Raw genomic sequence first — 15,782 nt, 5'->3', positions numbered from 1 at the left:
AGATCCTAGTAGGAGTTTTGGTTTCTTCTCTAGTCAAGCTCAGGAATAAAGCTAGACATGTTTGAAAACTGGCATATAAATGGGAGGCGTGTTTCCTTTACATCTCTGTCAGGGCATTGCTGGATATATTTCCAAACTGGAAGACGGAAAATCGACTCAACAATACATTTTCTGTTTAGACTATTTTATTTTTAAGCAAATCCACGCAATGTATCTAAGGTCCATGAGTCTACAGCAGGGAGGTTGGGGTGAGAAGGCACTGATTTGAATCCTGGCATGGGCACCTGCTTGCTGTGAAATTTCAGGTGATTATCTTAAGCTCTCAGAGGACAAGGTACCTAATCTATAAAATATAAGGTAGCAATCATAGCATTCCTGAATTAACTCTCGAATTCAACCTCTTTTCTAGAATCAGTGTCAGACAGGCGGAGTACAATTTCATTTGTGATGCCGGTATATTTATTTATCCATTTGTAAATCACTCCCATTGCCCTGTTCTACCTCCCTGCCTCAATCAGAAACATATTTTTATTAAAATTAATTGTGTTCCTTCTTCAATGGACCTTGAGACTAAATGACAATAAATGAATCACTCCAAGTCATACATAATTATATTCTTATAGCTTCATTTCCAGAATGAGCTTTGGAAAGCTCATGTGGGAGGAATCTAATATTTTGATCTTAGCTTGTCAGTGTTTAATGTCCTCTTTTAAAGTATAATTATATGGTTATAAGATTAATTTTCTTGTTTGACTTGCACAGTGGCTGTAAATTCTATTCAAAGAACATCATGGGCATTCTGAGCAATTGAATAAGAGCTCAAGTATATAAGTATACTTTACGGTGAGTAGGTTATATAACACGAGATCTATTTTTGTGTGTGTAGTGTTTATAAGCTTCAGTACTTAATAGAATAAACTGGCAGTTACTTGACATGAGCAATCCTGTGCAGTTTATCATAAGTAAAAATAAGTAAAATTAGGAAAGAGAAGTTCAGAGAGTCCAATTTTCTATACAAGTAGAGAAATAGAGATGCCCGGACCTGACCCCAGGAATTCTAATTTCAAATTCTGACTATTTCTAGCTAATACAATTTAGAACCTGCTTTCAAAGATGTTATTCCCAACTAAAAATCATTTTACTTTAGGTTCAAGAAACCACAGTTTAAACAAGTTAAACTACTTGCTAAGGTCACCCATTTAACTTCACAGCCTTTCCAAACTTAGTTACAGAGCTCACTTCCCGAGATAAACATGAAAGTTATGTTGTGCCATTGTTCTGCAAAAAGATACTTTATGTAACTATCCTCAAGTTGTTCAGGAGATTTAATAAACTAGTTGGCATTCACATTCAGTATGATCCTGAGATATTTATGTTTTTCAATTTCAAATGCTGACAAGTTGGCCATTTTTGCTGAGGCTTCACTTTGAGAGTGAAATCTTACAAAATGTGTTAGAAATAAAAATCTCTGAATATAAGCAAAAAAAAAATCCAAACACAATAAAGCAATCAGCACAAATCCTAAACAAAAAGAGACCTCTATTTTTCTTATTTTTGTATAGACCTTATAACTCATTTGTAGATTTATTACCATGTTAAGAGCTTTTAAAAGTCAGAAAGACCTAATTTTTTGTTTAGGTTGTTGGGTATATACAAATTCAGATTCAGGAATTTATACATAAATTTTTTTCTGGAAGTTTACCCTGTGTTTTATGTGTTTTTTTAATCCTCACCCAAGGACATTTTTCCATTTTTTGTTCAGACAGAGTGGGAGGGAGAGAGAGGAAGAGAGAGAGGGAAAGAGAGAGAGAGAGAGAAACATCGACATGAAAGGGACACATTGAGCGGCTGCCTCCCACACGACCCAACAAGGGCAGGGGACAAACTACAACCGAGGTATGTGCCCTTAGCAGGAACCGAACCTGGGTCTCTCTGGACCACAGGCCGACACTCTAACCGCTGAGCCAGACTGGCCAGGGCAAAACTCAGTTTCTTACAACAAATTATTTTATAGCTTATTATAGCTGACATTACATCCTATTAATTGATTACAGGTTGGAAGATACCCTTTAAAAACTAAAGAGGATGTAATTGGAGGTTTTCAACTATGGTCTATAATGAAACCTAGAATAAAAAGCGGAATCAGAAACTTACATTATGATAAATAGGAAAAGCATCTCAACACATTCTTGTCAAGACATCCTTACAAGTACAGAACTGAATCTTTAAGGCAGAGAGAAACGTAAGATGAGACAGAGAGTTCAACAGTAAGTGGAATTGAGACTACCTTGACCAGACTACTGAACAAACATCCCCGGTTGATTCAAAGCAAAGGGGACTGAGTCACAGATCCCTGGAGTAAGCAGTGAATTTCTCTTGTCACAAAGTGACCTTCATGTTTCCTGGAGACAAGCGTTTTCTTTCTGACTGAGAATATGAAAGGGTCTTATAGAAACCGTCACTACCAAGGCTAGCTTGGAAGAGAGCTGCACAACCACACGCAGGCTCATCTTTCTGGACAAAGAACCCCAGTCTGTCAGGTAGAGAAATAATTGGTGATAATCGAGGCTGATTCGATTCAGAGAATGGTACAGTGACCTGAAGTATATTGCCTGGGCCGTTGCAGGGCCCAAGGGACAAGTCACTGATTCCAATGGTTGGCCTTTAATTTTTGGCTGTCTCTGCTTCAGAGACTGCATTTTACCAAGACAAGTCAAAGATAAAAAGAACAACTAATGAGTGAATCTGATTGTTAGTAATCTGGGCAGGAGACATGAGTAAGACAAATGTGCTTTTAATTAAAGCCCATTCTAAAGGAGGCAAGTTCACAATGTGATTCAAAGACATTAGCAACTAATGATGTTGATAGTTCGACAGGCAAAGGGCTCATGCATTAGAGAGTTCCTGTCACTGTAATTTGCTAGATTGCCAGGAGAATTTTACACTCTAATTTGCATGAATTGGATCATTTATGCTTTCAAATGAGGTTCAAAATTAACTGATCCATTTACTAAAAAAATTCAACCAACACATTTATAGGGAAGGCTTTTGTTAGCCAAGCAATCATGTAGGGAATTCATAAATAAGATTCAGGGAGTTATTGTCTTATTTAAAGCTTATAAAATAGATCCTCCCCTTTATTCTCTGCTACTATGAAGCTTGATGATCATAGAAATAGTATCCAAAATAACTTCTGTCTAAAGAGAAGCACAACACTTTAAAACAGACAAAACCACATGCTATAATTAAAGTAAAATGGCTGCTGTGTAGAGTGTTCTCCAATCTAAGGGCAAACACAGATAAATCACATCCTGACAGGTATTTGGGAAGAGATTTACCAAAAGAATAAAAAATAAATACTAGATAAATGAACACAGGGAAAGATATATCTTTGTTACTTTTGACCAGAAATAAAATATGCAGTATGTGAACATTACAGGTCATGACCCGGTCACTCTGACCAGTGGGACTGGTCCCTGTCATATAGGTCCACACACGGCATTGCTCTGAAGATGGCAAAGAAAGGCCTTTATTGAAGCTAAAGTAATACAGTCAGATTTATAAAACAATTACTTTTTTAATGTAGTTTTCTGTTTGAACAAATGGTGCTGAACAATTGGAGAGCCCCACGCAAAATATAAAACCAACCTTGACCTAAGTGTCACAACTTATACAACAATTAATTCAAAATGATACAGACTTAAATGTAAAACACAAACTATACATCTTAGAAAACAACACAAGAGAAAACCTCCAGAATTGAGTGCTAGACAAAGAGTCCTTAGTTCTGACACCAACAGAATACTCCGGGGTGGGAAGAGATAAACCAAAGAATTTATATGCACATATGCACAAGCAATGGACACAGACAATAGTTTGGGGAAAGCAGGAGGGGGTTGGGAGCAAGGAGGAGGGGGTCAAGTGGGGGAAAAAGGGGAGGACATCTGTAATACTTTCAACAATAAAAAAATAAAATAAAACCACATCAAATAATAAAAGAAAGAAAAATTGATAAATTGAACCTCATCAAAATTAAAAACTTTCTCTGTGAAAGTTCACATGAATATGTAAAAAACAAGCTACAGACTAGGAGAAAATTTTTACAAACCACATATCTGATCAAAAACTAGTATCTAAAGTATATATAAAAACCCTCAAAATTCAACATTAAAAAACAACCTAATTAGAAAATTGGAAAAAGAATGAACAGAAATTTCACCAAAGAGGATATATAGAAGGCAAATAAGCACATCAAAAGATGTTGCATATCATTAACCAATAGGGAATTTCAAATTAAAACAGTGAGACATTTCTATACACATCAGACTAACACTTAAAATGGGGACACCACCACATGCTGCCAAAGATCAAAAGAATTTCACTCATTTACATATTTCTGGTAGAAATGTGAAATCGTACGGCCACTCTGGAAAACAGGTCAGCAGTTTCTTATAAAATTAAACATGCAATCACATACAACCCAGATATGGTGCAAACTTGGGTTCATACAAAAAGCTATATGCAAATATGCATAGCAGCTTTATTTGTAATGTCCAAAAACTGCATACAAGCCTTGCTGATTGTTTGCTGAAGGTCTCTTTAGAGGTGCAACATTACTGAGTGTTAAGGGTCTTTTTCAGTAGTACTCATCTGCCTGCTGGTGTACATAATATTTTTTCCCTTCCAGCCTCAGAATGAGCCTCTGTGGAGAGGTTTTGAGAGACTTCATAGCAAATAGACTGTAGAAAATCAACATTTACCCACTCCCAAAGGTCACTTAACGTCAATAATTATCTTGTCACTTTAAATGATCAATCTGCCAGCTTTACTGTTTTCTACAACTGCAGAATTTAATAATAAGAATAAGAAATAAATCATTTTATGTTGTATTAATTTTATATGTGACATTGATTCATCAACTATTTTATTCATAATTTGTCTTCAAAATACATTTTCTATGAGTATATACTTCTGTAAGCCTTTAAGTCATTTGTCGTCAAATAGATTCCCTAGGCGCCATTTTAAGAAGGTTTATCAATAAATTATAAAAAAAAACTATTTTCTTCTTCATGAACTTCTTTCTATGCCATAAATATTTCTGTAGGTAATGAGATATGAAAAAATAACATTTTAAAGCTATACAAAATAATGGATTTAATTTACTTAAATATTGTGTTTGGGATTCAGTGAGGGAGTACTTTGTTTATCATCAAAAAGAATAATAACAATGACAATAATAAACACAATGTTGCTGTTGTTCAATGAAATTTAAAACTGAAAGCAGGAAGTGATAACCACAATTATGGGGCCACCAGACAGCAGCCAAGTACTGCAACACACCAGACTCCCTAGGGAAGGCTCAGTCCTAAATCTGAGAAATCTTTCTCATTGTAAGGATGTGATATAAATGTACTGACATCTTGGGGGAAGAAGTAGAAAAATCTGAAAAATTCAGAATTTACTCAAAAAATGACAGAAGTACCAAAAGGACAATGTTTCAAAGTAAACTCTAAAATCAGCAGACAAAATATCCTAATTGGAAAGTGTAAGATAACCCCTTCTCTAATCCTCACCACCATTCATTTTATTTAGTCCCTGTACTTGAGAAAGGGAATGAAGTTAAATTAACACAATGGTTGGACAGGACCTCATGCAAAAGATTCAGTCAAGGGAATTATGTTTTATTTGTACATCATTGCTCATCTAAAATGTAGTAAACAAAATCTACCTTAATGCCAAAGGTAATAAAACATCTGTAAGAATTCAATCTATGAAAAACAAAATATCTAATTGCGATGGTAATACATATAAAATCTAGGTATAGAAACCAGTTGCATTTCTATACAATAACAATGAATTACCTGGAAAAGAAATAAGAAAAACAGTCCTATTTATAATAACATCAAAATCAATAAAATACTTAGGAATACATTTAACCAAGGAAGGAAAGATTTGTACAGTGAATGCCACCAGACTTTGATAAAAGAAATTGAAGAAGACACAAATGCAAAGATATCTCATGTCCATGGACTGGAAAAAAATTAACATTGTTAAAATGTCCACACTACCCAAAGCAATCTACAGATCTCATGCAATCCCTATCAAAATTTGAATGACAGTTTTCACAGAGATAGAAAAAAATCCTAAACTTTGTAGTGAATCACAAAAGACTCTGAATAGCCAAAGCAGTCATGAAAAAGAACAAAGCTGGAGGCATCACACATTCTGATTTCAAACTATACTACAAAGTTATAGTAATCAAAACAATGTGGTACAAGAATAAAAACAGACACATAGAACAATGAACAGAGAAGAGAGGCCAGAAACAAGTATCCCCTATATACAGTAAACTAATATTTGACAAGAGAGCCAAGAATATTCAATGGAGAAAGAATAGTCTCTTCAATTAATGGTGCTGGGAAAACTGGATAACCACATGCAGAAAAGCAAACTTGAACCCTGTCTCATTATCACTCACAAAAATTAACTTGAAATGAGTTAAAGCCTTGAACATATGACCTGAGACTTGAAACTACTAAGAGGAAACAGGGGGGAAAGCTCCTTGACATTGGTCTTGGCAATGAATTTTTGGCTGTGGCACTAAAAACATAAGCCACAAAAGTAAAAATCAACAACCTGTAGTACATTAAACTAAAAGGCTTCTGCCCAGCAAAAGAAACAATAAACAAAATGAAAAGGTAACCTATAGAATGGGACAAAATATTTGCAAACCATATATCTGATAAAGGGTTAATATCAAAAATAGATAAAGAACTTCTAGAATATTAAAGGTACAAATCTATTATGTTTCTATTTTCAGGCCATTCCTTTTTTTGTTTCTGGTTTTAGCAAGTTGTTCTTTTAAAGTAGTCTATATACTAATTTATTCAAAATAATATTAAGCCTTTTATCCTGAAGTAATTGATTCATTCCTACATGTGGGAAAAAAGAGCTGAAGTCTTACACACCAACTTTTTCCTAAATCAGTAAAACTAGACAATAGATAATAGTTAAAATTCTTACCTTACACAGTCATTTTATCAAATACTTTAAAGGCAACATATCAAACTAATTTTTACATTTTTGATAGGAAATAGATACCATATTGTGAATTCTCCAGAGTACAATAATACATAATGTAAGAGACCCTTTGTCAAGCAATATGCTAAATGATTGTCCTCACATTCTCGAGGGTCTAAAACCCAGGACCAATTTGACATTAATAATTGCCCCTTGGAGAGCGATTGGCCATCTAATTCTTCATGGAGAGACCAAGAAAAATGAGAAACAGTGAAAAATCAAGAATGACAAAAGAGAAATTTGTCTACAAGTTGGTAACCTGCTGGAAAGAAGCTATGGCTTGGTATGTTAATCAGAAATAATCAGACCTGAACATCACATTCCACTTCTGATCGCTGGAGCTGGCAATCAAGCAGTTTGACCATAAAACTGAAGTTCCACTCAAAACCTTGACCAAGTGAATATAGAAAGGATTGTTTTATTTTGGTCACTGCTGTCCTTTTGCCTATTACTAAAGAATAAAACAGGCTCTGGCTGAGTAGCTCAGTTGGTTAGAGCATTGTCCCAATACACCAAGGTTGTGGGTTCAATTCCCAGTCAGGGCACATACAAGAATCAACCAATGAATGCATAAATATATAGAACAACAAATTGATGTGTTTTTTCCCTTCTCTCCTTCAAATCAATTTCTTTAAAAAAGGAACAAAACAATGCATTTAACATATCAAAGCCTGATTCCTTTGGTTGTATTCTCTAATATGGTAGCCTCCAGGGGAAACAGTGGGGCTGAGTTGTAGCAGGAGATCACTTCTGAGGTTGGAAAGTGAAGGCCTTTCGAAAGGGGTTATATTCAGAATGAAACCTGCATGACAGAAGGGAGCCCACCACACAAAGCCTCTGGAGAGAATGCCCCTGGTAAAGGAAACAGCTGCTGCAAAGGGTCTAAATCAGGAACAAGCTTGGCCCATTCCAAGCTGTTAGAGGGAAATGGCTGAAGGGCAATGAAGCGAAAAGAAAAGTACAGGATAGGGTAACAAAGAAGCAGGGCCAACTCATTCAGGCTATTATAATGCTGCTGCACATTAGTTGATTCTTGAATGTGCCCTGACCAGGGGATTGAACCTGCAACCTTGGTGTATTGGGATGATCTCTAACCAACTGAGTGACCCAGCCAGGGTACCCTGGCCATGACCTGATTTTAAAGGGTGACTTTCGTGGTTGTGTGTGGATTTTGTCCTCTCACTCAAGAATATGGGCTCACTATGCAGACATCTGCTTAACTTATTCCCTAAACTGTTATAAAGCCCTGGACAACGAGTCAGCCTTCATGTGATCAAACCGGAAAGGAATGTAATGTTATTCTTCATAATTTCTCAGTGCCACAGAAATATCATTGAAAACTCAGGATACATATCCAATAACAGAAATAATATACTCAGGCCTGGCTGGTGTGGCTCAGTTGGTTGGGTGTCAGTACATACACCAAAAAAGTTGTGGGTTCTATCCCAAGTTGGGGCGTATCTGGGAGGCAACAGATCAATGTTTCTCTCACATCAATGTTTCTCTCTTTCCCACTTTTTCTCCCTCCCTCTCTCTCTCTCTACCTTCCTCTCTCTCTCTCAAATCAATAAGCAGGTCCTCAGGTGAGGATTTAAAAAAAAAAAAAAAGAAATAGTCTACCCATTTCACTACTTGGAAGTCATATGATACTATATAAGCTATGAAATGTCCATGAACCTCATTTTCCTCATCTGTAAAATGGGTCATAAAACCTGTAACAATTATCACCCAAAATGATTAGAAAAAATAAATAAATAAAACTGAGTGTGTGCTATGTCAAATTAAAGATTTTACACAGCCATACAACATCTTCATCATATTACAGCCTCATCATCCACGTTAAGTTTTGAACGTAAAATATTTTTAAGTTCTAAGTCGAGGAATAGATATATGAGCTCTCACCAATATAAATAAGCCTAACCAACAGTTATACTGTAATTTTCTCCCCAAAAAATTCATATTTCAGTCCCAGGAAAGATAGAGGGAAACGGACTTTATCATTCTGTTATGTGTCCCAAACTGTTATATGAAATTCTGTTAGCTATTACAGTTATTTTAACCTTAAAAATATTCATTTTAGTCCCTTCGTAAATTGTATGTATGATGAAATATTTTCTCATATATTAGCTGGAGTTCACATTTCATTTTGGTTTCATGTAATTTTCAGATTCAATATATTTCTTTCAGTTGATAATTAACCAGCTAGAAACATTTGCTTCCAGGCTCTCCAATTGCTGTCTCTCTCTGCTTGCAAGCAGAGATGAAAACAGCTTTTAAATGTCAGGGAAGTAGAAGAAATCTGCTTCCTGAGGCTATTGTAGACTTTTGTTTCACTCTCTTAGCGTGTGGCCATAAAATGTTGAGCCCTTTCAATGACTTCAGATATGTACATCTTCTACTACCAGTAAAGGTCAAGTAACATATTTCTATTCCATGCCATGAAAGCTTGACGAAAGAAATCCTACATAATCTATTTTAATCTTAATAAATTCTATATAATCTATTCAAATCTCAAAATGAATACATTAGAACAAATAATTTCTCACTGCAACTCTCCAAAATCATAGCAGATATTTTCATCGAACAAATTCTTACATAGAACTGTTTGAAGTGCTTTCAAACATTAACTTATTTAACCTCCACTATCAACTCTAGTAGGTACCACCAGTGTCCTTTATTTTACCATTGAGAAAAAAATGAAACAAATAGAAGTCAAATAACTTGTCAAAGGATAAACAATTAGTAAATGATCACGCTGAGATTTGAATCCAGGCCTTCTGTGCTGTTAACCTCTACACGAAAATATTCTATTTGATAGAGACATCAAGGATTATATTATGAAAGTCAGCATCAAAGAATTAGTGTAGCAAAATTGACCTAAGTCAATTTAGTCATATATCTCTCAGATATTTTTGGTAAATGTCTATATTTAGGGGTAAATGATAGTTATAGGTCACTTTTTTATAGCCTTCCTACAAGGATACAATGAAGGCAAGTCTCAGACAAATGTACATGTACAGACATTTATTACCAATAGATACCACATGGCGAAGCCCAGCTCTTTGTCTGTCCTTGTAGTTGTTCCAGCAGAATATTGCCTAAATGGTAAATGCATGGTTATTATGGCAATACTCTAGACACAAACTCTGATAAGTCACCTAGGCAGAGGCAGGAGTCCAAGAAGACTGTATTAGTAGCTGAGATCAGCATTATTTATGAATCAATCATCAAGATCACAGGATTCTTACATCCCATCTATGGTAGTGTCTTCTACATTATTTCTGGCCAACCTATATATCATGAATATTATGAATTCCACCTATCAAAAGACACTTCTACCAACTGCTAAGCTAATAACAAAAAGCTTGATGTAAATTGGGGATAGAGGTAGCTGAAACATTTGTAATAATCTACTCAAGTGTGCTCTTTAGACTAAATGCTAGCTCACCACCTATTGAATATGAATCCTCTATTAGAGAAGGTGACATCTTCCAGGGTATAAACTAGAACTTATGCCATACTATTACTATTGACATTTTTTTTTCATTCCTCACCCAAGAATATTTTTCCATCGATTTAAACATAATTTTTTTTTTTATTGATTTTAGAAAGAGAGAAAGAGATAGAAATATTGATGAGAGAGAACATCGACTGGCCGTCTCCTGCATGCCCCCCACTGGGGATCAGGCCCACAACCTGGGCATGTGCCCTGACTAGGAATCAAACCAGCGACTTCTTGGTGCATGGGTCAATGCTCAACCACTGAGCCACACTGGCCAGGCCGATTTAAACATTTTTAAAATAAATTTTAAAACACCTCCTCTTAGGTTTGTCTCGCATCTTCCTGAATAGTTCTGGAATCAGGCAGTGCCAGTATTAAATATGCATCAGGTAAATTAAGCATGTGCCTAAGTTGCCAGCAAAACAGGGATTTCCCAAAATATAAAATTATTTTTTTAAAGAAGTTAACATTTGATATTTTCAAAAATGTTTGCAGTCATCAACAAGTGTTTTTGTTCGTTTTGTTTCACTGTTATTATGATTCTATGCCTTTTTTTTTTTTTTTTTAAACAGTGGGGTGGAGAAATGCAGCCTTGGTCTGGCACTTAGGGCCGCTAATGGCCATCATCCAGCCCCAGGCAGCCCTGTCTGACTAAACTCACTCTAGCCTAAAAAACCCAACACGTACATGTATTTATGCAAAGTAGCCCTGCATCATTTTCACAGATCTCCATTTCTTACTTACATGTTTTTCTTATATTCCATACGATTTTACAAACACTGATAGATATGCTCTCAGGAAGTCACCTATCATAAAACATACAAATTTTTAGTAACCATCCTCCTTTGTTTTGTTTTTATAGGAAAAAAGATGCCTCTATTCTAAGAAGTATACATTTGTTTCAGGAGAATGAGAAACTGTCTTTTCATGAACTTTCTGAGAAAGAAAAAAAAAGTTTTTCTTCTTGGCAAGAGAGATTAAATGGCTGATACATGGGTTGTAATAAAAAGACAACTCAATACAAAATGGGCAAAAGATCTAAAAAAAAGACACTTGACATAAAAGATATATAAATTACAAATATATGCATGAATAAAGTATTCAACATCATTAATTTTCAGGGAAACAAATTAAAACCATAGTTGATACATCACTATTCCACCACAATGGCTAAAATTTAAAAGATTTAGAAATACCATATGGAGCCCTGGCTGATTGCTCAGTGGTTAGAGCACTAGCCCACCCACAGACCAAAGAGTCCCAGGTTCAGTTCCTGCTAAGGGCACGTACTTCAGTTGCAGTTTGTCCCCAGACCCGGTGTAGGTCGTGTGGGTGGCAACCAGTCGATGTGTCTCTCTCACATCAATGTTTCTCTCTCTCTCTTCCCTTCTTCTCCTTCCCACTCTATCTGTGAATAAATGCAAAAATGTCCTCGGATGAGGATAAAGAAAATACTATATGGGGACAAGGATATGGAACAATAAAATGCTTGTACCTTATTTATGGGAGTGTAACATAATACAACCAGTTGGGAAAGTTATTTGTAATTTTCTTATAAAATGATATTAGCCTATCACAGGATCAAGCAATTCCATTTCTACGTACTTATCACAAAACTACTTGAATAATATAGTATGCATAGCAGCTTTATTTGTAATAGCCCAAATATATATATATAAGATGTGTGTGTGTACACACCCTGGTTTCATCAGTATTAGGATGAGTAAACATATTAATGTGTTCACATGACTGGCAATAAAAAGTAATCATTATTGATACATACAACATGATGAGCTCAAAAGCATTATGCTGACTGAAAAAGAGTCTTACAGAAAAGACTATAGCTGTGTGATTCATTTTACTTAAAATTCTAAAAGTAATGGTGGGAAAAATCATCCAAACAATGGTCACCACAGGGTGGAGAATGGGAAATCAGCTGGAAAGGCATTGAAAGGACTTCCTAAAATGATGATAACATTCTGTATCTTAACAGGAGTTTGGGTCACACGGGTCAAAATTGAGGGAATGCATACTTTAGATGTGTACATTTAATTATACAGAAATATTACAACAAAACAAAAACAACTGTAAATTTATATATTAAACATGAATAAATTTCATGCTGAATTAAAGGGAAGTGTACAGAGGTCATTAGTTTGCACTGAAATATATATATTAAAAAGATGGGTTAATAGATGGATAATAGATATCTGATGAAAATAAGCACAGTTGGTGTTGAAGCCATGGAACCGAGTGAGGTCACCTGTGGAGCACAGGTAGATTGACTGGGAAGAAGGTCCTGGTCTAGCACACAGCTGGCTTCAAGGCACTTCAACCTTTAAAAATTACACCCAGCCACCAAGGAGAGGAAGGAGGAATGGCCAGTGGAGTGGAAGAGGAAGGAAGAGAGCGTGTCCTGAAGTTAGCAGGCTTCAAGAAGGAAAGCGTGATGAAACGCGCCCAGTGCTGCAGACAGCTAGCCGAGGACTGACCATTGACTGCAGGCTGACATTTAAAGCTTACCAGTGACTGCAAAAGCAAATCACTACAGTACACGCCTTCTGGTTTCATTTGTTAAATTTCTCTTTTGCCCTTTACACTTCAATATTGTACATTTAAAGATTCCTGGGTCTGCTTTTTTATTTAGTTCCTACAATGTTAATTGCAATGCTTGTCCTTGAAACTGCAGTCCTTCTCAATAACGGCAAAAAGAATCTCAAAAAACATAAGGAGAGAACGTTTTATCTCCCCCTAAAGCAGCAGGAAAGCAGACTGCATTCTACATCGTAAAACCAGTTATAAGGTAATAACTTGAAAATGGCACAAAAGAATTTATCTCACTTGCCTGTCCTATGTGAAGTCTTGTATGAATATATAATTCTGTTCCATTTTTCTTGAAGTATTATTGACACAAAGCATATAGTATATCAAGATATTGCTAAAAAGATTATTCCTAATGTCCTGAGAAATATTACCTTTAATACCTAAAACTTTACAGTTCTTTATTGTTGCTTTAGTTTTCCTATGGTAATGATATTAAAATAATATTTCTATTCCCCAGAGACTTAAATAAAAATGGGCTCTTTTTTTAAGCCAAAAGAGCTACAAGATTTTCTTCTTCTCCCTTTCTCAGTAAAGATTTGCTACATCTTATGATCCTGCTAGATTCCTTCACCAAAGAACTGAGCATCTTTATTGTCAGAGAAATTTAAACTAAAACCACCATGAGCTATCACAGCACACCTGTCAGAAAGGCTATCATCAATCCAACAACAAAGAACAAGTGCTGGAGAGGATGTAGAGAAAAGGGAACCCTCGTGCACTATTGGTGGGAATGCAGATTGGTGCAGCCACTGTGGAAAGCAGTATGGAGCTTCCTCAAAAAATTAAAAATGAAACTTCTTTATGACCCAGCATTTCCACTTCTGGGGATTTATACAAAGAAACCCAAAACATTTATTTGAAAGAATATATGCACCCCTATATTCACTGCAGCCTTATTTACAATAGCTAAGATTATGGAAGCAACCCAAGTGCCCATCAATAAACAAGTGGGTAAAAAAGTGGTGGTATGTATGTACAATGGAATTTACTTGGCCATAAAAAAGAAGAAATTTTACCATTTGCAATAGCCTGGATGGACCTAGAGGGTATTTTGTTCAGTGAAATAAGTTGGTCAGAGAAAGATAAATACTGTATGATTTCCTTATGCATGGAATCTAAAGAACAATATAAACAAATGACATAGAAACAGACTCATAGATATAGAGAACAGACTGATGGTTGCCACAGGGGAGAGGGGTTTGGGACTGGGTGAAAAAGATTAAGGGATTAAGAAGTACAGTTTGGTAGTTACAAAACAGTCACGGGGATATAAGGTAAAGCATAGGAAATACAGTATCGTCAATATCATTGTAATAACCATGTATGGTGCCATTTGGGTACTGAAAACATCAGCGGGAACACTTCATAAAGTATATGATTATCTAACCACTATGCTGTACACCAGAAACTAATACAAAGTAATAACAAATATAAATTGTAATTGAATAAAACTTTTAAATTTAAAAAAAGACCTGAGAATCTTTGTCTTGTTTAAATTAGTAATGCCCTTGATCAGAGCCTTCAGATGAAAGGAGAACATAAAAGTCTGATTGAGGTGGATGTACAAGAAGGTGGGATGAGTTTTGCTGAAATGGGGAGAAGAGAAATGAATGGACACAGACAATACACACACACACACTTTTTAAAATTTAGAGCATTTGTGTTTGTTTTTAATTTGTGGTCAAAGACGACATACAGGTGTGAAAAAGAAATCCTCTTTTGCAACCCAGAGCTCATCATTCAGTATGAGTTTTGATACATATAAGAAGGAACATGATTTAAAAAAAGAAATATAAAAAAAATGTTAGCTGAAACATGTATCAGGAGAGACTTTATTTTTTAAGATGGGAATAATTACATAATTTTTGCATGCAATGGACACAATATAGTGGAGACAGAAATTCTGAAAATGTAGAAGGAAGGGGTGGAAAAGGCAGGGGCAGTACCTTTGAAGGGGCTAGGAATTGGAGCACAGATGGAGCAGTTGACCTTGGGTGGGACTACAGGCCTTAACTCAGGAATGGGGAACCTTTCTTTTTTTTTTGCCAAGAGCCATTTGGATAGTTATAATGTCACTCATGGGCCACACAAAATTATCAACTAAAAAATTAGCCTGGTATATTTGGTGAGGCATGCGATGTTAGCTGGTATTGATTTTGTGGCCTTATATGACCTATGGTCCAGAAGTTCCCCACCCCTGTTAACAGGAAGAAAACAAAGCATCTAAGTACAGATGCCACAGATTGCTAGATTTTTGTGGTAGGAGCATATGGACTTTCTCTTTGCATTTTTCCTTTTTTTATTTTGGCAAAAGAAAATATGTTCATTTGCCGATATGATATTTCTAGTTTGGGGGAGAGGAGAGATTGAAGACAGATGTGTAGCATGGAAGGAGAAGATTCTTACAAGGGAACAGTCACAGCACTGCTGGCTTTCCTCAAGACCTAACTGATATTTCTGATTATGAATTTAAGTGAGACTGGGCATCCCCCTGGAGATTTTAATGACACATAAATACCAAGTGAAATTGTGGTACAGAAGTAGCAGCGCAAATTCATAGTCTGCATATTTACCCTTCTCTTTCTCTGATACCGGT

At 35.8% G+C, this 15,782-nt stretch overlaps 1 non-coding gene across 1 annotated transcript; it reads left to right on the top strand.

Annotated features, from left to right (window-relative positions):
• The first annotated feature begins 14,839 nt into the window (after positions 1 to 14,839).
• On the top strand, positions 14,840 to 14,962 carry LOC118622592. The gene has a single exon (XR_004958091.1). It is a non-coding gene; the product is annotated as a small nucleolar RNA SNORA40 (small nucleolar RNA).
• The last annotated feature ends 820 nt before the right edge of the window (positions 14,963 to 15,782 follow it).

Source organism: Molossus molossus, unplaced genomic scaffold, assembly GCF_014108415.1.
Source record: "Molossus molossus isolate mMolMol1 unplaced genomic scaffold, mMolMol1.p scaffold_m16_p_1, whole genome shotgun sequence".
Taxonomy (NCBI): Eukaryota; Metazoa; Chordata; class Mammalia; order Chiroptera; family Molossidae; genus Molossus; species Molossus molossus.
The sequence above is the reverse complement of the archived record's forward strand: the minus strand, read 5'-3'. Positions and strand labels throughout refer to the sequence as shown.